Source organism: Xenopus laevis, chromosome 1L (assembly GCF_017654675.1).
Source record: "Xenopus laevis strain J_2021 chromosome 1L, Xenopus_laevis_v10.1, whole genome shotgun sequence".
Taxonomy (NCBI): Eukaryota; Metazoa; Chordata; class Amphibia; order Anura; family Pipidae; genus Xenopus; species Xenopus laevis.
In genome coordinates, this window is record NC_054371.1 from 16,571,026 (window position 1) to 16,595,537 (window position 24,512).

The window sequence follows — 24,512 nt, forward strand, 5'->3', positions numbered from 1 at the left end:
TGCTCCGAATTCAGCTGATGGAGGCAAAGAAGAAAAACAAAATAAGAGTAACAAAAATATAACTGTCAAATAGATAAAAACAAGTTTACTTGCAGGAAAGAAAATGCTGAGGGCTGACAAAAACCCCACTTGAATTACTTTTAAAAGTAATAAAATCGTGAAAGAAGTAGACTTGTTATTATAAACACATGTAGTACAAGGAAAACAGCAAGTAATAAACATTCAAATACTATGTATGGTCATGAAGAGCATGCACAAGCTGAGGCAGTTGGAATGCTCTAGGCTAAACTATCTATTTTATTGATCCAGTATATACTTTTGGCTTCAGTGCTCTTTAATAGTATCTAAAGAACACCTTTTAAAGGGAAACTAGATGCCTATACATTGCAAATGTATTATACAAAATATAACACATATAGGAAGACAATCACTCCATGGTGCTCCCTGGAATAACTCCCGGCTGGTGCATTTTTCAGCTGATAGGAGTACCGGCCCCAGATGTCAGGTAAATAGATACAATCGCTTTACTTGTGGCACCCCCAAGTAGAAACATCTTTCCTTCTCCTTTAAAAGCTGAATGATACACGCTTTGGGCTTGCATCCCTTTTTAGTTACATTTCAATAGATAACTGGAGAATGAGCCCTTTCTCAAGGAGGCTGCATGCAAATGTGAGCGTGGGATGGACAACTTCTTTTATCTGGACTGTTTTACGATTTGGACTGTATTTAAAGGCTATCCTTTTTTGCTTCATTATTAGAGTGTTATTGGCCGGTTTTAGAATTTGCTATATTTTTTATACTATTGTAACGCTATTTAAGCTATATTAGGCCAATAAAGCTTAATTTCCAGCTATAGTGTAAGGATTACACTTAGCTTTAACAATTAAGGCAGGGCCTTCGCTAAGTGGAAGTTTTGAAGGAAATGTGTAGCTCACGTAGGCTATGGACGTAGGCTATGGTGTAAAAATAAAGTAATAGGACGCCAGGAGGTTCTTGCAGCAATCAAACAAAATAACTTTTATTGTCCAAAACAATAGATCAGGGATCCCCAAACTTTTTTCACCTGTGAACCACATTCAAATGTAAACAAGAGTTGGGGAGTAACACTAGCATGCAAATAGTTCTAGGGGGTGCCAAATAAGGGCTGTGATTGACTATTGGTAGCCCCTATGTGGATTGGCAGTACACCTGTTTTTTATGTAACTAAAAGTTGTCTCCAAACCTGGAATTCAAAAATAAGCACCTGCTTTGAGGCCACTGGGAACAACATCCAAGGGGTTGGGAAGCGGCATGATGCTCACGAGCCACTAGTTGAGGACCACTGATATAGATCCACAGGGTTATACTAACAATCCACAGAGGTAATTGCAGCACTAGATGTCAAAATGCCAGGACAGTTAAGCAGAGACAGCACAATGTGACACCACGTGGAAGCAGTTTGGGTAGTATAAGGTGCACCTCTAGGTTGGAATGTCACATTTTGGTCCGGATTCCATACAGAGGAATGTTCAGGGAGAATAAATCTAAGCATGATTCCCTATCCAACTATTGTCCCTTAACTTTAAGCAGAATCAGAGCCTAGGGGAAAGCTACTCCCTACTACAAATCCTTGTTGGAGCACAGGCTGCTTGTTCTAATTAACCTTTTCTATATAGCTCTTCTAGATAGTGCTATGAAAGAGTTAAAATGTTACTGGCTGGCCTTATTTATGGGGTCCTTATTTCAGACTTTCACTAGAGGTACAGGTCCCTTTAGGGCAGGACAGCTTTACTGGGCGTGTTGATCCCAGCCTCCCTGAAGCACATACAGCTGGGTCAACGAGGGCCAAAGAGAAAGATCAACCTCCAACTAGTCATTATGTTAAAGAGCCCCCCTCCGAGTCCTCCGCCTCCGGGTTTCCCCACCATGCCCCCCCCCATGCCTCACATGCCCGTGCACCCCCCTTGTATTTGCCGCAACCCGCAGCAAGAAGACAAGCGTAGGGAACAGGACTGGCCTGGAGGGGCCCACAAGAGCTGGCCAAGTCTGACCCTGAGTACAAATATGTAAATGAAATAACTAGATACATGGGCACATGCCCAGCAACTAGGGAGATAAGGAAATGTAGGGGTTTAAAGACATAGGGATATACTAAACCTATGGTTCCCTACACTATATATTTTTTTCTTATCCTTATGTCCATTTGTTGAATGTCAGGTTACTGGATTCTTCTGCACCCCCCTTGTGTTTGTCTTCTTACTCACGATATCATTTCAAGACACATTTCCAGTGCTGCAGTCTAGAATATGCTTATTTCACAAAAGTATTTTCATTATTCAGTGCAAATATAATCACTTAATATGAATAAATGGATTACCAGTTTTTTTGCTTTGCATGTTTGTGTAACCCTATTTTGCCATCCCTTGTATTATAGGATACACATCAGTAATATCTTACCATACACAGGTCCTGAATCCCCTTTGCTAAATGAAAGGGTACTGGGGATTTTTCTTACTGGCAGTGCCTCCACCTAGTGGGATTCGGGAATACACCTACGGGTAGCACCATAATAGGAAACAATTATTAACCACACACTTGCAATAAAACAAATTCAAACTTTATAAACTTTTTTTTATGGAAAAGTGCAGAGTAAAACACAATCACAGATAAATAACCCCTGCCCTGGGGAGCCTATGTGGTAATCCAACCCTGGCACAGTCCTTATAAGGCAAAGTCCCACATTCCACCCTAGGAGGATAAAGACAGTCACAGTCCATTTTCCCCATGAGCTCTTAACATTTCCCAGGTAGTACCACTTGCACAAATACATCTCCTGTTGGACAGAGGTTGTTGCTTCCAGATAGCAGGCACACGGACCACACGTCCGCACACATGGGACACACGCTGGAGCCTTTCAATATCCCACAGGCTGGACTCACTGGGGCTCACACAGAGCTGGTACAGGCATCTACATGGTCTCAACATCCTCAGGCTGGGCTCCCAAGCTATCCAAGCTGAACACACAAAACCTGCTTTGTTCGTCAGGGCACAGCTCCCAGCACATCTGAAGTGTGAGAACAAAGCTCCTTCTACTGAAAACCTTCCACAGGCAGCTCCAGTCACAATCTTTCCACTGCTTCCAAGCTCTAGACACTCAATGTTGAGCTTCCAATGCTTGGAGCCCAATACCACAAGCCCTCCAAGGGCAACACCATCCCTTGGGCTTACATCTTTGGGTTCCAACATTTGTTAGTCAGAAAAACTTAACACTTAACAATCTGTTATCTGTAAATCCATTATTCATTTTACTAAAATAATTTACATTTTTTATAATTATTTTCTTTTTTCTCTATAATAATAAAACTGTTACTTGTAATTGATCCCAACTAAAATATAATTAATCCTTATTGGTAGCAAAACAGTCCTGTTTGGTTTATTTTATGTTTACAAATTTTTTTAGCAGACTATGGGACCCATTTACCCAAATTTTGATTTTTTTCCCATAAATATCTAAAAAAAAATATATAAAAGCTCTAAATATTTCAGATTTATTAAGTGTAAAAACCACAAAACCCTCTAAGTTTGTCTTCCTAGACCCAGGGGGGCTGTGGGTATGTGGGGGCACCTGATGCAGCAACCCCGGTGGGCCCTGTACCCCCAATCCAATGCTGTTTTAGTACAGAGGACCTTTTGTCTATATGAATTTTGTAGTCTCAATGCAACCTGCCTAATGAGTTAAAAATGTAGTGTTTAGTATAGCTTTCCTTTTTTTGACTTCTGTAGGAAACCCATACGACTTTGGTAACAATACAAATGAGACATCAAGTAGATAAATATGTTTTAGATCTTTCTTTACTTCTCCTGCAAAGTCAAGTCTGGATTCAGGTATAGTGAGGGTATAAATTATCTTGAGTTATGTTTTAGTACAAAATATATATATATTTTATGTATGTTTTTCATAATTATTATTATTTTGCCAGTTGTTTTTGATGAATATACCTTTCAAAATACAATTTTTAAAAGAAATACATTTGGTTGAACATTTTGATTTGTAATATAAGGAACCTTTGATATTTTCAATGTAATAACCTTGACATTTTACTTTCTAATGCGATACAGGAGCCTCAACAGCATTTTCAGTCTGGACATAAGTTTGTAGATTCTCTTCTGAGTAAAGATTTGTTTTAGTCATCACACTAGGGTAATGTGGCTTATGTGGAAGATCAAATGTGCATTAATGTAAAGCTATTGTTATCATGCAAGAGATGACACTTTACAATGTTTATGTTAATACTGTCAAGCACCAGGGATTGTGTATCGGTAATGAGACTAAACCTATTGAGAAGTGGCTACGTGTTTCTAGCATGAAAGAAAGGTTAATAAGTATGGTTTAAAAATGGCACATTCACAGTTTTGTGGAGTTTCATAATGAAGTGTTAAATACATGGCTGTTGAATTCTTTGACAGCTATAAAACTGTAAAATGTATACAATCCAGATGGGAAACCTGAATGAATAATATATAAGAGAAAGTATTGTAACAGCAAGAATAGCCAGAGGGCCTTTATTTTAGCTTATCAAGTGAATTCATGACATGCAAACCACAGGACTGATTTATTAACATCATTATTATTTTATTTACTGATTGGAAACCATTTGGTAAAAATATACTGATATTTTTAGATTTGCAAAGTTCTTTTCTTGCTTTAAAAACGTATTACAATTTTTAGGACTTAATGCTTTGGTTAGGGATTAGAGCTCAGCGCTGCTGCTGAACTCTAACACCCCAATGCATGGAATGGATACTTACTACGCAGTTGTAATGAATTGCAACAATGATCAAACACTATCCTGATTGTCAGAAAGATTTTTCTAGCAGTCAAAAAAGTGTAATTCATTCTTTCAAATTACATAATAATCTCCCATCCAATCCCTTTTAAGAGGCTACAGTAGATTCAGGTTTTGGGCTTTCATGTATAAATTTGGAGCAACAGTAGTATGCTATAGCCTCTAGTGCTATAGTTAATCACTTAATTGAGCAGCATTTAAGCACAGCTGAACTTCTTCACTTCTTTTGATTCTAATACACTATATTGCATCTAAGTTCAGGTTCAGCATTATATTTATATTTCATGAACTGTACCTACAGAAATGATAATTTTATAAAATGGAATGTCATAATGCTCATGCATACATTAAACTAGTCAGTTATGGATTCTGAAAACAATTCAGTAGGTTGTTCCAGCTCTCACTTCCATCAGTGTTGTCATGGCAGAATCCATTGGATACTAGGTCCTACCCCTTGTTGACTCATTTTTATTGGATAATAACACAAAATGGGGTAATTTCTATAGTCAGTTGTGCAATCTCATTCATTGGGTACAGTACCTGCATCAATAAGGCTGTGACTACAAATTTCAAGTAGACAAATACAAGAGGTACTCTGCACTCAACCCATTATTAGTATATTAAGGAGAATGAGACATTTATGGGTGAATGTAATAAAAGTCGCTAACGGAAAAAATATATGCAATGCGAAAAGTTATGCCTGTGTGAGAACAAATTTTGCATTGCGCAAATTTAATATAGCTTTTGCGAACCCGGAAACTGTTTAGTGAGCACTTCCGACAGCGGAAGAAGGTTTCCGAATGTTATAGGTTGCGCCAGTGCGCAGTGAATGTAATAAAATTTCTTACTGAAAAACTTGTTATGTTTGCTCCAAAAGATTACAACACCTTCAAGCATTGTGAATAGTTTTTCCGTTACCGACTTTTATTACATTCCCCTGCTTGCCTTTATAACAAAACAGGGATTGTTTGTCCATATATTGAAATATATTTAAGCTGAACAACTATGTCAAAGTTATTCCTGGTCTGACCAGTCCTACACTTAATTTTCATCTGATCTATTAAGAATTCTATTGCTTCATTATACATTTTACAAAGGGACTAAGTTTTACCTGCAACTTACTTGCTGCTTTCAAGGTTAAAAATCCCAAACATGGTTCCCGTTTTATTGTTCATTATTGGGATCACCTGACTAAGGCTGGAAAGGGTGGGAGCTACAACATGGAGCTTGTTACTGCTCCTGAAAAAACTATAATAAAAAAGCTTAAGGCACAAAATGTCGCAATGTCCTTAATATAAAGGGTTGAGTGCATAGTACTTGCAACAACATATAGTCCTTGCACATCTTTATAGTTGTGCTTTTCTCCTCTACCTCCCTCCTGGTTTGGATGAAACATGCCTTTGAAATATCACTTGGTGCAGAGTATATTTTGGATACACAGATTTAATTTTAGCACTTGGTGGGTAAAATGTTGTATTCTAAACCACAGCCTAATATAAAAAAACATGATTGACAAGACTTTTATGTCCGCAGATGCAATGGGCAACTTGAGCTTTTCCCCACCATAAGTTACACCTTAAAACCACATTAATTAAAAGGTACTTACGTCCAAATGCAACTTTCACACTTCCATATGCATTGCACTTGCTGTCAATCAGTCCTTCCTGCCTTCTTTTCCAAATTGAGTGATGGTGCATCTATTGATGCACAGCACTATGTGAACCCTGCAGCTATTATTACCTCCTGGTAGTAGCTTCAGGGTTCTCTTAGTGCCCTGCATTAATAGACTCAGCACACTTTTGCTCTGATGCAGACAACATTCTCCATCGAAACACAAGAACTGAAGCCAAACAAATATTTGGAGCAACTGTGTCCGATTTATGTTGAAGTGTGCATGCAGTTGTGTCCATTTTGACTAATTGGCAACTTTGTCTGATTCACAATTTGCATTGCACCTCCAATAATTCTAGGGAAAATGGTGCATTTTGCTCAAAGTTGCACTTTACCCACCGCAAAATCTTCAGTAACTCTTTCATAGACACAATGGAAATAAAGCAATAACTATACACTCCTTAAAGGGATACTGTCATGGAAAAACATGTTTTTTTACAAAACACATCAGTTAATAGTGCTGCTCTGCACTGAAATCCATTTCTCAAAATAGCAAACAGATTTTTTTTATATTCAATTTTGAAATCTGACATGGGGCTAGACATTTTGTCAGTTTCCCAGCTACCCCAGTCATGTGACATGTGCCTGCAATTTAGGATGGAATTACTTTCTGGCAGGCTGTTATTTCTTCTACTTAATGTAAATGAATGTGTCTCAGTGGGACTTGGCTTTTACTATTAAGTGTTGTGTTAGGGAGCTCTGCTATCTGTTTACCTTCCCATTGTTCTGTTGTTAGGCTGCTGGGGGGGAGGGGGTTATATCACTCCAACTTGCAGTACAGCAGTAAAGAGTGATTGAAGTTTATCAGAGCACAAGTCACATGACTGGGGGCAGCTGGGAATTTGACAATATGTCTAGCCCCATGTCAGAACTCAAAACTGAATATAACAAAATCTGTTTGCTCTTTTGAAAAATGAATTTCAGTGCAGAATTCTGCTGGAGCAGCACCATTAACTGGTGTGTTTTGAAAAAACATGTTTTCCCATGACAGTATCCCTTTAATATTTTCACCAGAAAGAGGGAAACCCCAAAATAAAGGGGTATTGTACCTTTAAAAACACTCAAACCACAGTTTTGTTTAAAACTGTGAATATTGCTGTTTCCCGTGTTTACAAGAAAACATCAGATATGTTTGTGAATCCAATTATGAGTAGCTAATTACCTTACTAAGCTGTAACTGCATTAGTTGCTTTGCCTTTGGGTACTCATAAAAGAAATAAAGTGAACCAGTAGATACATTTCCAAGGTTAAACTAGACTTCGACAATATAAAACATAGGTGCTGCAGAGAAAGTAGCAAGGGTACCTCATTAATTCCAAGAAGTAATATTAGTTCATGTTGCCCAAAGCTATGCAGTTTATGTTTAACAGAACCAAAACAGCAATTAATTGTTTTGACAATTTGCAAACAAAGGTCAAGATTATTATTAGCTAGAAGGGAGAAGAGACTATATTATCATATTATTGCTCCTCTAATTTATTTTTTCTTTTAATTATCTTATCCCATCTATTTAAGGATTATAAAGAATTTACAGAAGTTAAAATATTGCTGTAACTCTAAGAAAAAATAGTTTTTCTCCGCAGATCAACATTTCTGTTAATTTTTCATGCAAATGTTTTAATATGGAGGATTTCAAAGGAGTTCAAAGCTGACAAAATCTATTCAAGCCAATGGGCACATCAGCATTTGTGTAAATGGAAATTACCTCACTTGCTCCAGAACTTTCAAGAATTTTATAGATGCCTTACCATAAATTCTGGGAACATTTTGGGACATTTTTATCCTCAAGAAATTCAACAGACAAATGAAAAAATACCTGAGAAAGATAAGAGACACTAAACATTCTGCGACATTTCTCAGACTCCAGATGTGCTGAAAAAAATAAAGAAGATTTTTTTTCATTTTAACAGACTGAACTACTAGAAATATTCTTGTTTCTACCCAGTTAAAACTCCCACTTCACTTTCCTTTTATTTTTAAAACATAGAAAAATAGCAAACATTCCCACTTATGTGCTTTATAAAAAGGACCTAAAGTTTTTTCTTAAATTCCTGCATTCAGGCAGATTGGAAGGAGAAAGTTGTATTCAGTGTATACCAAAATATAAGAAAAGTTAAAATGGAAAAAAAATAAAAAAATATTAGTACATAAAAAATGACTGGTGGTCATTTATAAAGTTTGCGCAGCGCATATTTATTCGCAAATGGTTGTATTGCCCATGTTTTTTCCTGAACACTAAGGGGCACATTTACTATTGGTAGAATATCGAGGGTTAATTAACACTCGATATTCGACCGTCGAAGTAAAATCCTTCAACTTTGAATATCGAAGTGGAAGGATTTACAGCATTTCCTTCGTTCAAACGATCGAAAGAAAAATCCTTCGAAACAAACGGTTTTAGGTGGCGAAGTACTCAGTACTTCGACTATTGAATGGTCGAATAGTCGAACAATTTTTAGTTCGAATCGTTCGATTCAAGTCGAAGTCGTAGTCGACGGTCGAAATAGCCAATTCAATGGTCGAAGTACCCCAAAAAAACCATTCGAAGTATTTTTTCTTCTATTCCTTCACTCGAGCTAAGTAAATGTGCCCCTAAATTTTCTCAAATGGCTCGCAAATGAGTGTTTGCGTGAGTGCGCCCACTGTGCGAGGTTGTTGTGAATGTAAATAGCGTTGACAGTAACTTAAATTCACAATTAACAAAACTCTTTTGTGAATATTTTCTCTGCCACCAAAGTTGGGACGCAATTCAAATGCGGAGTGTACACATAGGGGCAGATTTACTAAGCTCGAGTAAATGGTTCGAATGTCAAAAAGTACGAATTTCGAAGTAAATATTTGGGTACTTCGACCATCGAATCGGCTATATTCGACCATTTGACTTTGATTTGAACGATTTGAAGTAAAAAACGTTTGACTATTCGACCATTCAACAATCGAAGTACTGCCTCTTTAAAAAAAACTTCGACTTCATACTTCGCCAAATTAAAGCTACTGAAGTGCCATGTTAGCCTATGGGGACCTTTCACAGCACTTTTTGGTCGAATAGAAATCATTAGATCGGTCGCTAAAAATCGTTCGATTTGAACGATTTAATCGTTCGATCGAACGGTTTCTATTCGATCGTTCAATCAATTGAATACGCTAAAAATCTCTCAACTTTGATATACGAAGTCGAGGGATTTCAATTCGATTGATACATACCCCACATAATATTTGCAATTTGCGATTTTTGCCATATTTAAAAAGCTCTTATAAATATTCGTAGTGTGAAAAGAATTCTGTTTGAACACTTTATAAATGTAACCGTGTGCAGGGCAAATATATTCACTATGCGAACCAATCTGCCCTGCACAAAGTTTATAAATGAGCCCCACTAAGTGTTGTAGGAAAGTGAAATCGCATAAGTACATGTGCATATACACTTATAACTAAAGAATGCAATAACAGAAGTCTTCATTGTTACAATTATTTCCATGTTTTGATGGCTCAGTGGGAATTCATTCTCCACATGGAATAGTTTTTTATTTCATTTGTTCCTTCTGATAAAACAATACCCAAGAGCTGTACTTGATAACTTTTGTAGGCCATGTCTCCCCAGTAGCATTTTATAAACTAAAAGCCTGAGATAATAATAACGGGTTGACCCAATTACTTTTCTTGTGTTTCTGTCTGTTTGGAATTCTGAAACTGTACCTGATATGCACCCAGTAATAATAAGCATGAGGCAAGAATTCCAATAGTCTACTGCTTATGTTTCCTATAATTTCAGTTAATTAAAGCTGCTTATATCCCTATGATTAAGGGATTTACTCCCGAAACGCGTTAGGTTTTGCAGCAGTAACCCCAATAAACCTATTCCAGAAGTGCCGTCTGCCTGTTTCGAGTCTATTTAAAGCTGCTTGTACTTTAGTGCACCAAATAGTCATTTATCTGATGAATAACTGATACATGACACATTAGAAAAGCAGACACACAGGAAAAAAGTACTACATAAAACAAACCAACAACAATGGCAGTAACGTAACTTGGTGGGGGCGGGCCCTGGTGCGGGCCGTGCAGACGGGCCCACCCCCACCCTCGCCCTGGCCCATTTGCACCCCCTGCTCCCCCGGTAGTTACGCCCCTGAACAATGGCTATTATTAGGCTCAATACCTTAGAAATTAACCATAATAAATACATTTGTATTCACTGTTTACATTATATTGACTATATTTTGTATCTAATGCATATGGAATTTTAAATAGTGATCATCTCAAAACTGGTTCATTTCAATTTGTGAAACCATGGAAATTTAAAAAAAAAAAAAAATAAGGCAAATATTTTTTTACTGAAATGTTGGCAAATGCATTGGAGTCATTTTCTCTGCAATAATAAAACAGTACCTTGTACTTTATCTCTTCATATAATTGGAAGCAAAACCTATTAGGTTTATCTAATGTGTCCATGATTTTCTAGTAGACTAGATCCAAATTCCAGAAAAAACTGTTTTCTGGAAAATCCCAGGTCCTGAGCATAACAAGTCCCATACATGTAGCAGGTTGAAGTCATACTCCTCCACAAATTAAATCTGCTTTCCTCCAGTCAATTGGTACCATACCAGATGGAATGAGTCTGAGAAAACCAGAAAAAAAAAATACACAATGGGGAATTCCAATAGGCACCTGGGCCTTGTTCACATTAACATAACATTGCTTAATCATATAAGTACCATATACTCTATTAACTGAGGAAAAGAACCAGTTAAGAAGACTGGATTTTTCATAATCTATTGTAACCAAAACATTTACATATTTTAAAGGTACAGGTATAGGATCCCTTATCCGGAAACCCAATATCCAGAAAGCTCCGAATTACGGAATGGCTGTATCCTCTAGACTCCATTTTATCCAAATAATCCAAATTTTTAAAAATGATTTCCTTTTTCTCTGTAATAATAAAACAGTAGCTAATACTTGATCCCAGAGTCTGGAAGCAAATTCAGCCTATTGGGTTTATTTAATGTTTAAATGAATTTCTAGTAGACTTAAGGCATGAAGACCCAAATTACGGAGAGATCCGTTATACAGAAAACCCCAGGTCCCGAGCATTCTGGATAACAAGTCCCATACCTGTACCAAACTTTCAACCTGTATCTTTTAACTGTTGATATACTTAAAAGAGTTTGTTGGACAAGCCTTTGCAGACAAAGTAATCAATAATTAATTTTCTAATTTTGGCTTATTTATTACTGTTATAGAACATGGTCCAAAATAAGCTTCTGTTCCCATGTTCCCTTTGACTTGTAGTTTTTTAAATGCTTTCCTCTCTATTCCCATTAGCTTATTTAGACCTAAGTTATAACAGATAGAATGGTCCCTAACCATATGTTTGTTTTTTGAAAGAAACATGACATTCTAAAATGTAATGGTCACTACCTCCAATACAATACAATACAGCAGCATTCTAGTTAGGTGATGTGATTTTGTAATATTCTTATGTCTAAACTTTCTTTAAGTGTCCCAGCAGTACTGGTTTAAATCCCCTATTATTCAGGGGATTATTTATTTAGGTTCAAGTTGTGCTTTCCATGAAAATTCTAATTTTTGAGTTGATTTTTTTGGTCAAAACTCACAATTTTTCCTGATTTATTATAGCCCGACCCTGGAATTAGTTTGAATCTGCTGGAACCTCCATAAGACTGACAGATTTGGCAATTTTTGACGTGTGCGCAGCTGTTTTGGACCAACAGACGGCTCCAACTGCTTATGCATCGCACTTACCATTATTTAAAAGATTACCGAAAAGAAGATGGCTGCCATGAACTCCAATGCCCTGAATCTGCACCGATGGGTAAGGAAAAAGTTAGGGGCATTTAGCCGGGGTAGCAGCTAGGCTGGGGGGGAGGGAGGGGGTCTATGTAGGATAGGGGGTTGAATTCTCCTTCAATTGGGTGGGACTTCCCAAAACGTTATCTTCTGTTGTACTCTCTGTGGACAAATAAAGGTGTGAAGAACCCATAAAACACAACTGTGTGAATGTGGTTTCTATTTTGCATTACAGGACCTGTTGTCCAGAAAAACCTACCTTTCTGAATAATGGATCTTTCTGTAATTTGGATCCTCACACCTTAATTCTACTAGAAAATCAACTTAAACATTAAATAAACCCCATAGGATGGTTTTGCTTCCAAAAAAAGGATTTATTATATATCTTAGTTTTAAGTTTTTTTATCACAGAGAAAAAGGAAATCATTTTTAAAAAATTGGATTATTTGGATAAAATGGACTCTATGGGAGACAGCCTTTTTGTAATTTGGAGCTTTCTGAATAATTGGTTTCTGGATAATGGATCCCATACCTGTATACTTTATTACTGCCAGACTAAATTGATTTGCCTGACTTGGGACTACATCCTTGAGACAACTAAGTGCTAATAAAGTGGGAATGGAGGATGATGGAATGAAAATTGTAGAGCTGGAAGAGTTAAGAAGGATATTGTGAATGTGTCAAAGGAAAACATTTTATATTTGGGACTAAATAGTTTTTTTGTATAAGATGAAAACTGTCCAAAAGTATTTAGTAGGTCAAACCTACATTCCCCATGAACCTTGCTCACTAACTGTGTCAGCCTAATGCTTTGTATTTGGGATGTAAAGAAGTATCAGGTCTATAGCTTTATGCCCCTATACTATAGGTCTTTTGATGATGAGAACCTATGTGCTATTCTGTATGTAACTATTATCTATAACTTTGTTCTCTGGAAGAGCTCTATTAATGAGAAAGCTGTTACTTTGTAGTTTTTTTCTAATAGTCTGATGACAGGATCTTGAACAAAAGGCAAGATGTAAAACCAGCAGTCACAAAGTCAGTGTCATATGATGTACCTTCATGCAAAACATTAATTTCCTTAATATTGTATTTGTGCTATTCATGATTCAGTGTCAAGGTCATTTTATATGATTTTTCTATTCACATTTTTTTTACATTTTTATTTTTTCAGGTGATTTTCCTGTCAGAGTATTAATTTGCTTTGTACTTAATATGTATTGTTAATATGCTAAAATTAAATTAATTGAAGATATAAAAGAAACAGATGTGTATTACTCATAAAACTCTAGTGCTCCAATTAGACCCTTCCAAGAAGATGGTGGGAAGACAATAATTATATTGATTATAACCATCCATTTTATCTGTTAAACAGTACAATCTCTTGAGCTGACATAAATAAACATGACACAATACTGGGGTACCTAATTCAACTGTAATTTCTACATAAATGCACTGCAAGTTAGAAACTGAGGATGCAAGATGAACGAGGCCGAACCCCACAATCAGTCTAGCCTTTTATCAACCATAGGAAAAAATATTTCCATGTTCCATTTTGTTTTATAGGCAACATGTGGTACAGAAAGATTAAATAGATACTGAAAAATTAAAAAATCTTTTAAATACTTAAAAAAAAAAAAATCTATTGTATGCTGCAGAAATGTGCTACAAATACAAATACACAGTGCAATGAAACAAGAAACTTGCTTGTTTGAAGAATTCATGTGTATCTCAAGAGTAGTGATGGGCGAATTTGCGCCGTTTCGTTTCGCCGAAAAATTTGCGAATTTCCAGCGAAATTCACGAAACAGCGAAAAATTCACAAAACGACGCCGACGTCTCGTTTTTTTGACGCTGAGGTCCGTTTTTTTGACGTCGACGCCCATTTTTTTGACGCTGACACCCGTTTTTTGACGCCGACGCCCGTTATTAACGCTGGCGTCCATTTTTTTGGACACCGGCGCCAATTTTTCACGCCCGTTTCGCGAATTTATTCGCCGGCGGCGAATTTGCGCCTGGCGAATAAATTCGCCCATCACTACTCAAGAGCTTGTTAAGGAGTGTTCTCTTCTTTTCACAATACAACTCCTTACAGGACAAAGAAAATATGCTGACCAGGAGCATGGTGACCTCTACTTGATTATTTATTTGTATTCACATTATTAGCTAACTAATTTATAAGCTCATTTTCTCTAAAATATGAATGCATGTTATTTATTAAAATATCTAAACATCAAAAGCACAAACTGAAAATAAATCTGAACCTTGAGCTAAAAGAATATTGTGAGTTTTCAAAATTTATCCCATTTTTTTTATTAAAACACAGTTGACTGAACGCCCATCCATGAATTTAACTCTTTTATTAAATAATCAGTGCAAAAAAGAGGAAAAGTCTCAACAAAATCGTGTGGCAAAACGAATCGTACAGCTTTTATCGATTTTTAACGTGTGAATCACTCGATTTTTTGAAAACCCAGACAATTTCGGATTATCCAGTGCAGATCACAGTGTCAAAAAAACATCTTCAAATTGTAAAAGGGACATCTGCCATTGACTTCTACATGGCCTAGACAGGTTTTAGCTGGAGTATTTTCGGATTTGGATTTTTAGAAGAGTTGGGGTATAATAAATCTCTAAAAATTCTAGGTTTATTTCCCTCTAAAAATTTTAGTTTCCCCCCAAAAAAATTAGGCTCCATAAATAGGCCCATTACTAGCGAAACAAATCCATACATCTCTAAATGTCTGAATGGCTAAAAAAATGTTCAAAAAGAGTGAGCGCATCCCCATGACTTCTATCGGACATTGACTGCTTTTACATGGCAAAGTTTTGTATTAGAGGGTTTTTGTGTTTTTTACACATAATAGATCCATTTTTTTAGAGCTTTAGAGAAATAACCCCTCTAAATGTCTCTACATTTTTAAAATAAAGATATGATTCATGCAAAAACAATCCAAATGCTAGTAAATAGGCCCCTGAATACTGGACCATAATGTACTGCTTGCACCAAAGAAGCCCACAAACCTCTACTATAAAGTGAAACATCTTTCATGATAGTCTCTGTAATAGCATCTAATATATATATGACAGATTCAACAAATTAATCACCATTTTATAATCCACCAGCTCAATCAAATAAGCTCTGAAATCAAATTTAAATGAAAGGTTTGCAGCATCAGACTCATGTTGTGATGGTTCTACATTGCATCTGTTGTGTCCCATCTCCTCTCGAGTACCACCTGGATTCTTTGTTTACATAAATTAACTTGATCTAATGGAAATCATCACAAAAAGAGGGCCAGATCAGCAGGCTATTACCATATTTCCAATACTATGCTGTGCACCACAAAGGGCTGAAACAACATTCTAGTAATAAATACAGTGAAACTGGAAACAACACCTAGACACCATGCCGTTTCTATGCAATTGTATATTTTGGAAGGCTTGCCTTCTTCTTTTAAGGAAACAAATACTGGTATTTTCTTTATGCATTATGATCCAAACTATACTGTATATATTCCATGTTTAAGTTATATAGGTTATGAATGTGATGTTGTCTAATTACTCATATTACACATGTAATTATAAATGATAGAGATTACTATATTATGGTGATGCATAAAAATAACTGCTTCATGTATTCAACATATGTATGTTTGAAGGCCCTTCATCTGGTGCTGGACAATAACTGCTGGGAACCATGGTTTGCTCTGCATGTGGAGAGTCACAGTTTAGAGATCAAGAAGAAAATATTAGAACAAAATGTTCATATGGCATTAAATATGGTGTGAGTTGAAGCTGCTGCAACTTGTTTCTGAATATTAGCTTGAATCTGTGTGGCAAATGATCAAGGTGCCCCAACATCTGTATAAGATAACTTTAAGAGTGTTCCTACTAAACCATGATCCACCTGCTATAAGGATAGCAACAAAATTCTACTGGATTCATTTAAATGATACCCCTTTGTTTATTTGTACTGTATTTATTACAAATACAGGCACTTCGCAGGCGTAACTTCGGTAGCCAAAGAGACAGGTGCTAACGGTCATTCACAATCTATTGCCAGGTGAATTCTTGTTCTGGTGAATTTTCTCCGCAAATTCATTAAAATTCGTATTTTACTTAAATTAAGATGCGTTACCTCTTTCACCAGACTTGCCTCCATCAGCTCAGACCAGCCGAAGTGCATTGGAGATCTTTCTCAATCTTCTGTTACTTACATCATATTTTCAGTGGAAAAAGTTTCTAAGTCCCAAAAAATGCTGGCTTCTTTTCCTTTTTTCAAAATGTTAGCCTGCAAAAGTCCTTAAATTTTTTTGGGGGTAAGTGTTGTGATGGCTGCGAAGCCATCGCTGGCAAATTTTCACCGCTTAGTAAATTTACCCCTAAGACTTTTCAGTACAAATGATTAAAGTCTATTTTTGGAAGAAAATATGACCTGAATGGCTGTTGTTAACCTGCAAATCCCACAATTTTCACCCACCGCTACCCATGTGAAAAAACATGATGATATTTCTCACAAACTCTCAAAAGTCTCACAAAATATTTAAATTGATGCCATCTAAATGTAAAAATGTTACTGATTACACAAATGAGCACATTTATATACATTTGCTTTGCCCACTCTGCCCTCCTCATCTCTTTCCATTTATATTTTCTTCTGCCTTTATATAGGCAAATCTTTAGACTTTAGCAGAAGCATTATACATTTCCCCAGGAAGTTCTGTATTATGCGAACGTGCATTTTAGCCCTTTTATATAATTAGCTTTGGGGATTTCGATTTCTATTCTTCTTATCCTTAATCTTTCTTGTTTGCTCCTTTACCACTTAAAACAACTAATCAAAGCCGTACAAGTAATTTTGAAGCATAAGCTGGATAAGGCTCAATCGCTTTGTCAAATCTCATGGTAATATTTGGATTAAAGGCAAGAAAATTAAAAAGATTGAAATGGTTAAGAAAGTCTGCCAGCTATAAAAACTGGGACTAGTATTGCTAATCAAGTGAATAAGTTAATTGGTTTTTGTGAAGAGTGAGATGAAAATGTCTTGAGTCGATGAAGTCCAAGCTTAATCACTGAAACATTTATGTTGTTCTATTTAGCTGTGATGATAGCTTATGCTAATATATTACTGATTATAATATATAAGTTTCAGTCATGTGACAGAAATTACATCACCAAGAACTGATTATAACTGATGACATCACTAAGCACTAAGGATATAATTTACAGGAGATGCATGGCTCGTGTTTAATATACATATGCTGTATGATATAAATAATATTGTATTAGTGAGAGGATTGTATTAGTGAGAGGAAATACTATTAACGACCTTGAGAATATAATATAAAGGCTACATAGTACCATAGTGGCATAGTTAGTTAGGTAAATAAAAAAAAAGACACAAGTCCATTAAGTTCAACCTTTTAAGTCTAAATATAACCTGCCTAACTGCTATTTGATCCAGAGTAAGGCAAAAACCTCGACAACTTTGCTTGGCAAAGTTTTGTTTTAGCAGTTTTTATACTTCAAAAATCTTGAATTTTTAGAGCTTTTTTAAAAAATTAGAAAACCACAAAATTTTAGAGATTCATGGGTAAAAATGTGAAATTCTATTGCTAGTAAATGACCCCCTAAGTGTCATTTTGCACATTCAATAAAGTGCAAATATCCCAAGCCAAAATTAGACTAAAATCATATCAAATATATCAAATCAAAAACTCACATATATCAAATATTTGAAGGAACAATCATTTTGTACAGCTACGTTGTCTTGTGGTCATGTACAATTTTTCAGGTAATATTTAATTTGTGTTTGTATTGTCTGAAATCAATAGCTGAAAGGCTAAATGCTTTTCTGTGGCTGGAGTCTGATGTTTAGTTACAGTAGATTTAGTTATTCTTTCGAAATAGAGCCTTTGTCAGCAGAGATTGAAAATACTTATTTACAAAGCATATCTAGGGCAAAGACCCAATGTCCCATGCTGGTAGGGAAAATATGATGCAAAGACAGTGAATATTAAAGAAATCAGACAGCATGAGATCATTTCAGATTGTATCTTACATCACTGTGTTCTGCTAGAACATTTGGTATCCAACCAGGTGATGAAATTAGTGTATCAAAACTTTACTTGTTAGACAGCAGTTTGACTTATAGATAAATAACCTTTATCCAGGTCTGAAAAGTCAAAGTGCATTTGAAATAACTGTCCTTACTTTTTTTTCAAGTGCAACTAAAAATGTTTTTCACTTTTTGGATGATGGGCTTTTTATATAATGAATATAATGGATCCCAAATATATATATAGAGAGAGAGAGAGAGAGAGAGAGAGAGAGAGAGAACCTGTTATCCAGAATGCACAGCAGATAACAGATCTTTCTGTAATTTGGATCTTCATAGCTTAAGTCTAAGAAAATTATGTAAACATTGAATAATCCCAGTAGGCTGGTTTTGCTTCCAATAAGGATTAATTATATCTTAGTTGGGATCAAGTACAAGCTACTGTTTTATTATTACAGAGAAAAAGGAAATCATTAAAAATATATATATATATATATATATATATATATATATATATATATATATATATATATATATATATATATATATATATATATTTACTACTTGTGACCTTTCTCAAGGGAAACAAAACATCAACTGTCACAGCATAGACATATATTAATTGACCACATACTATTAGTGAAGGGCGAATCTGACCAGTTTTGCCAAATATTAGTAAAACTTCAAAAATTCTCCAAAATGCAGTCTATGGGCATAACATTTTTTTTGTTGTGACAATTTTTTTCACCCATTGGAGTCTATGGGCATCATTTTTGAAGCAAAATTCAGCAAAACATATTGCTCATCACTACATACCACCTTTGAAACATGGGGGGGGCAGGGACTTGTCACTTCTGCAATTTAAAAACAAATGGATCTTTACATTGGACACTGTAACTCCAAGGGGTAATACCTAAAACAGTGCCTAGAACATTTTAGTATGAGTGTCTGTCTGGTCCCTGAGTATTCAGGAGCCTTATGGCTTGAGGGAAGAAACTATTACACAGTCTGGTAGTGAGGGCCCTAATGCTTCAGTACCTTTTTCTAGATGGCAGGAGTGTGTACAGTGAGTGTGAGGGGTGTGTTGGATCAGCCACAATGCTGGTGGCTTTACGGATGCAGCGAGTGGTGTAAAAGTCCATGATGGAAGGTAGAGAGACACCTATGATCTTCTCTGTTGTCTTCACTATCCTCTGTAAGATATTGCTCTCCATGACAGTGCAGTTCCCAACCCAGACAGTGATACAGCTGCTCAGGATGCTCTCGATAGTCCCTCTGTAGAAGGTTTTGAGTATGGATGGTGGGAGATGGGATTTCCTCAGCTTGCGCAGGAAGTAGAGGCGCTGTTGGGCTTTCTTGGCTAAGTAGCTGGTGTTGTGGGACCAGGTGAGGTTCTCCGCCAGGTGGACACCAAGGTATTCGGTGCTTTTGATGATCTCCACATTAGAGCCGTCGATGTACAGTGGCAGGTGGTCACTCCTAGTCTTCCTTAAGTCAACAACCATCTCCTTTGTTTTGTCTACATTGAGAGACAGGGTGTTGGCTCTGCAACGGTCTGTTAAACGCTGCACCTCCTCTCTGTATGGTGACTCGTCATTATTGCTGATGAGTCTCACCACGGTTGTGTCATCAGCGAACTATAATGTGATTTGTGCAGTGATTGGCTGCACAGTCATGCATCAGCAGAGTGAACAGTAGAGGACTAAGCACACAGCCTTGAGGGGCTCCAGTGCTCAGTGTGGTGTTTCTGGAGATGATGTTTTCAATCCTGACTGACTGAGGTCTGTCGGTCAGGAATCCAGAACCCAACTGCAGAGGGAGGTGTTCAGTCCAAGCAGGCTCAGATTTCTGAGATGCTGAGGAATGATAGTTTTGAATGCCGAACTGAAGTCTTTTGTCCAGATGAGAGAGGGCCAGATGGAGGGTGGTGGCTATTGCATCGTCTGTTGAGCGATTTTGATGGTATACAAACTGTAGGGGGTCCAGTGCTGGTGGCAGCAGGGTTTGATGTGTTTCTTGACAAGGTTCTCAAAACACTTCATGATGATGGGGGAGAGTGCCACAGGACGGTTATCATTGAGGCAGGACACTGATGCTTTCTTCGGCACGGGGACAATGGTGGTGGTTTTGAAGCACTTCGCGACAGTGGAGGTGTTCAGGGAGATGTTAAAGATGTCAGTGAAAACATCTGCCAACTGATCTGCACATTCTCTTAGCACTTTGCCAGGGATATTGTCTGGTTCTGCAGCCTTCCATGGGTTTACTCTTTCCAGAGTCATCCTCTCGTCAGCCACCGTCAGACGCAGTGCCTGGTCACTAGGCAGAGTGTTGTCTTCCTCATTCCTGTGTTGTTCTGTGCTTCAAACCGTGCATAGAAGTTGTTCAGTGCATCTGCAATGGAGGCATCCCTGTCACAGGCAGATGGTGTTGACCTGTAGTTTGTGATAGCCTGGATGCCCTCCCACATGCGCCATGTGTCGCCATTCTCCTGGAAGAAGCTATGTATGAGCGCTTAGATACTCTGATGGAATGGGAAAATTTGTCTCTCGCTGTTCTCGTCACCTTCGTCACCTTCCCTGAAAGCAGAGTCTAGGGCCATCAGTAACACATGTACCTCTCCAGTGAACCACGGCTTCTGGTTGAGGCATGTAGTGATGCACTTGGAGACAGTGACATCATCAATGCACTTTGTGATGTAGCTGATTACAGATGACATACTCATCAAAGTTGATGTAATTGCTGTAGGTTGCAGCCTCCCTAAACATGTTCCAGTCAGTGCACTCAAAACAGTCCTGAAGAGCAGTCATGGCTTCTGCTGGCCATGTTTCCACCTGCTTCAGAACCAGTTTAGAGTGCCTGATGAGTGGTCTGTATGCTGGAATTAGCATAACAGAGATGTGGTCTGAGTATCCGAAGTGTGGGCAGGGCTCTGCTCAGTACACACTGGAAATGTTTGTGTAAACCTGATCCAGCGTGTTTGGCCCTCTCATAGCAAATTCCACATGCTGATGGAATTTCGGGAGCACTGGCCTGAGATTTGCATAGTTAAAATCTCCAGTGATGATAATCAGTCCATCTGGGTGAGTGTTTTGTATGTCCGTGATAGCGCTCAACAGCTCCCAAAGCACATCTTTGGTGTTCCTGCTGGGAGGAATGTAAACTCCAATAATATGAATGGAGGCAATCTCACGGGGTAAATAAAAGGGTCTGCACTTCACAACAATAAACTAAACAAGCCGGTGAGCAGTGGCTGGACACAAGCACCATTTCGTGTTGATGTAAATACACAGACCACCACCGCGATTCTTAGCCCATCCAGCTGAATGGCGGCATCCGGGACTCTTTCACTGAGCCACGTCTCCATGAATACGAACATGCAGCAGTCTCTGAATTCACGCTAGGTAGTTTGCTAAAGTCGAATGTAGTCCATTTTATTTTCTTTGGAGCAGACGTTAGATAGTAGTATGGATGGGAGTGGGTCAGCTGGGGTTAGTTCTTAGCCTAGCACGGACTCCTGCTCGCTTTCCGTGCTTCCGCATCCTCATACACCTTTTCTGAGTGCTTCTCCTCCCGCCATTGGCCCCAGACGAGACCGCGGTCAGAAGATCCGGCTCCCGAAGTAGGCCGAGATCCCATAGTGTGTGCAATAAGCCATCCTTTATTGTAAAGCTCCCCATAGACGCGATGATTCTTCTTGCTGAACGACCGATTTTAGGGAAGCCCGACCAATCCTTCGAAATTATCGTGGGATTCGAACGATCGTACATCTTACGATTTTTTGGCTGAAATCTGTCAGGAAATTGATCGGCCAGGTCAAAAAATCTTTGTCGGTCCCAGTGCAATCTATCTATGTTTGCAGGGCCAAGCAGGCAGCTCCCCTTTGTTTTCCTGGTAAATTGGTCTTTTTAGTTGATGGTAAATTTGTACGATCATACGATCGTTCTGAGAGGATCGTGCTCTCACGATCAGGATCTGATCTTTTAAAAAGCTCAACATCTATGGCCAGCTTAAGATATGCATGATTGCTGTACCGAAGGAGTGTCTGGCGATTATAGACCTGGACCTTAGTTGTTCCGACATCCATAGCTTCAGAAAAAACAAAGTAAAAAAAGCAAAAAACCACACAAAAAGAAAAGAAAGCACCTTGTGATCTGGAGGGGCAGCTGCAATCTACTGTTGTGTTGCCATCTTGTCCACCACTAGGCCCACAGTCTCCCCCAAGGTGCCCCACGTCACCAGGCCAGCAGTCTGCCCTGCATTTCAGGCCCCAGCTCAGTCCCGGGTACCTCTACTACTCGAGTCCCTGGATTCTGTCAATGAGGTAGGTCCCGTTTTGTTCTCCAGCTCTGTGTGCTAGAGAGCAAGTTTTTCCGCCTTTAGGCATTGGATGTCCCTTTTAGGCTGCTGGTGTGTGAGATGTTGGCAGAAGCGGACTTGTAAAGCATGGATGGGTGCAGACTTTAACAGTGCCCTGGGAGCCCTTGCAAATCTGTCTTCCCTGGGGGAGGGTTGGACATTTGATGCTTATAAGGGACAATGGAATCATTTCCCTCTAAGTTTTGCATTATGAAATTGAACTCTGAAGTAGAGGATATTTATCACGCTAAGGCCCAATATACAAAAGTATTGTTGATTTGCTTGTGCATTATGCTGATAAGGATTTATATTATGTTCCAATTTTTCTATAAATTGCTTTTTCAGGATATATTGTTTTCTGTCACAATATGGGATTTTGTTTTCACATTGCCTTACACCTATATTTTTGGTTACACACTCTCTTATCTTTAGTTGGTTCCACCCATGTTGCCATAAGAAATATTCCAGGGTGTATACTATATTTGCTCCCCTCGGATACTACATTTGAGTTTTGGAGAAATTATAATGTGTACTATCTTAACGTAGGTACCACTCCACCTTCCTAATCATTGACCCTCTGAGATATATGCCATTGGCATGACCTTGAACCCAAATTAGAACATTCACAATGAGTCTTTGTACGGCGATAATACCCTGTTTCAATATAGCACTAGCAATAGCAACATTTATGGTGTGTTATTAGAGAACCTGATGTGTGTTCTGTATGTATGTATTAAGACCTGTGGAATGCTATCCTTTTTCTTTTTATCTTTATATAATTATCAGCACCCACCCAGGCAGATGGGATCCATTATCAAGAAACTCAATATCCAAAAAGCTCCAAATTACGGGAAGACTCATAATAATCATTGGAATCAATGAATTCCAATTTTTAAAAATAATTTTAATAAATAATAATAAGAATAATAATAAAACAGTACCTTGTATTTGATCCCAACTAAGATATAATTAATCCTTATTGGATGTATAACAATCCTATTAGGTTTAAATATTAGTAGACTGAAGGTATAGAGATCCAAATTTTGCAAAGACCCCTTATTTTTATATATATATATATATATATATATATATATATATATATATATTTATAAAACAAAACTTGTCCAGAAAGCTTTGGGATTCATAAGTCTCCTAAAAATAATTTTAACATTAAATAAGTCCAGCTGGATCGTTTTGACATCAATATGGTTTTGTGCAGTTTAGTTACCAGTTATTTGTATTTTATTAGATATTTGTTTCTTGAAATAGAATCTATGGGAGATGGCCTTCCCATAATTAAGAGATTTCTGGGTAATTTGTTTCCTTATAAGGGATCCCATACCTATTCAGTATGTGTCTTTGTGTGTATATGTATGTAAATATTTTGTGGTGGGCTAGGGACCACCAGGTTTTTCCTGGTTTCCCTCCAGTCCAGTTTGAAAATTTAATGGGCTGAGTTCTTAGGACACAGCTCTGGGACAAGTGATTGTAACAGCCCTTAGGTGTTTCCACAGAATAAATGTCATTTCTTAATTGAATCAATAATAAATCCATAACCATGTGTCTATATTAAACCTATGTAGGTTTTCTTTCCTTTATGTTTCCATGTGCTGTCATATTAATAGACTAAAAGCCTCAAAATTATACCTTAAGAACATATTCCATGTAAAGCATTCAGTGCTGCTGATGGCTTGTTCACATTTATGGATGGACTGTCAATTGCCTAGCCATGCGAGTGATTAATGCTAATAACCGGATGATGCTGATGGATAACTAATATGTCTTGTTGA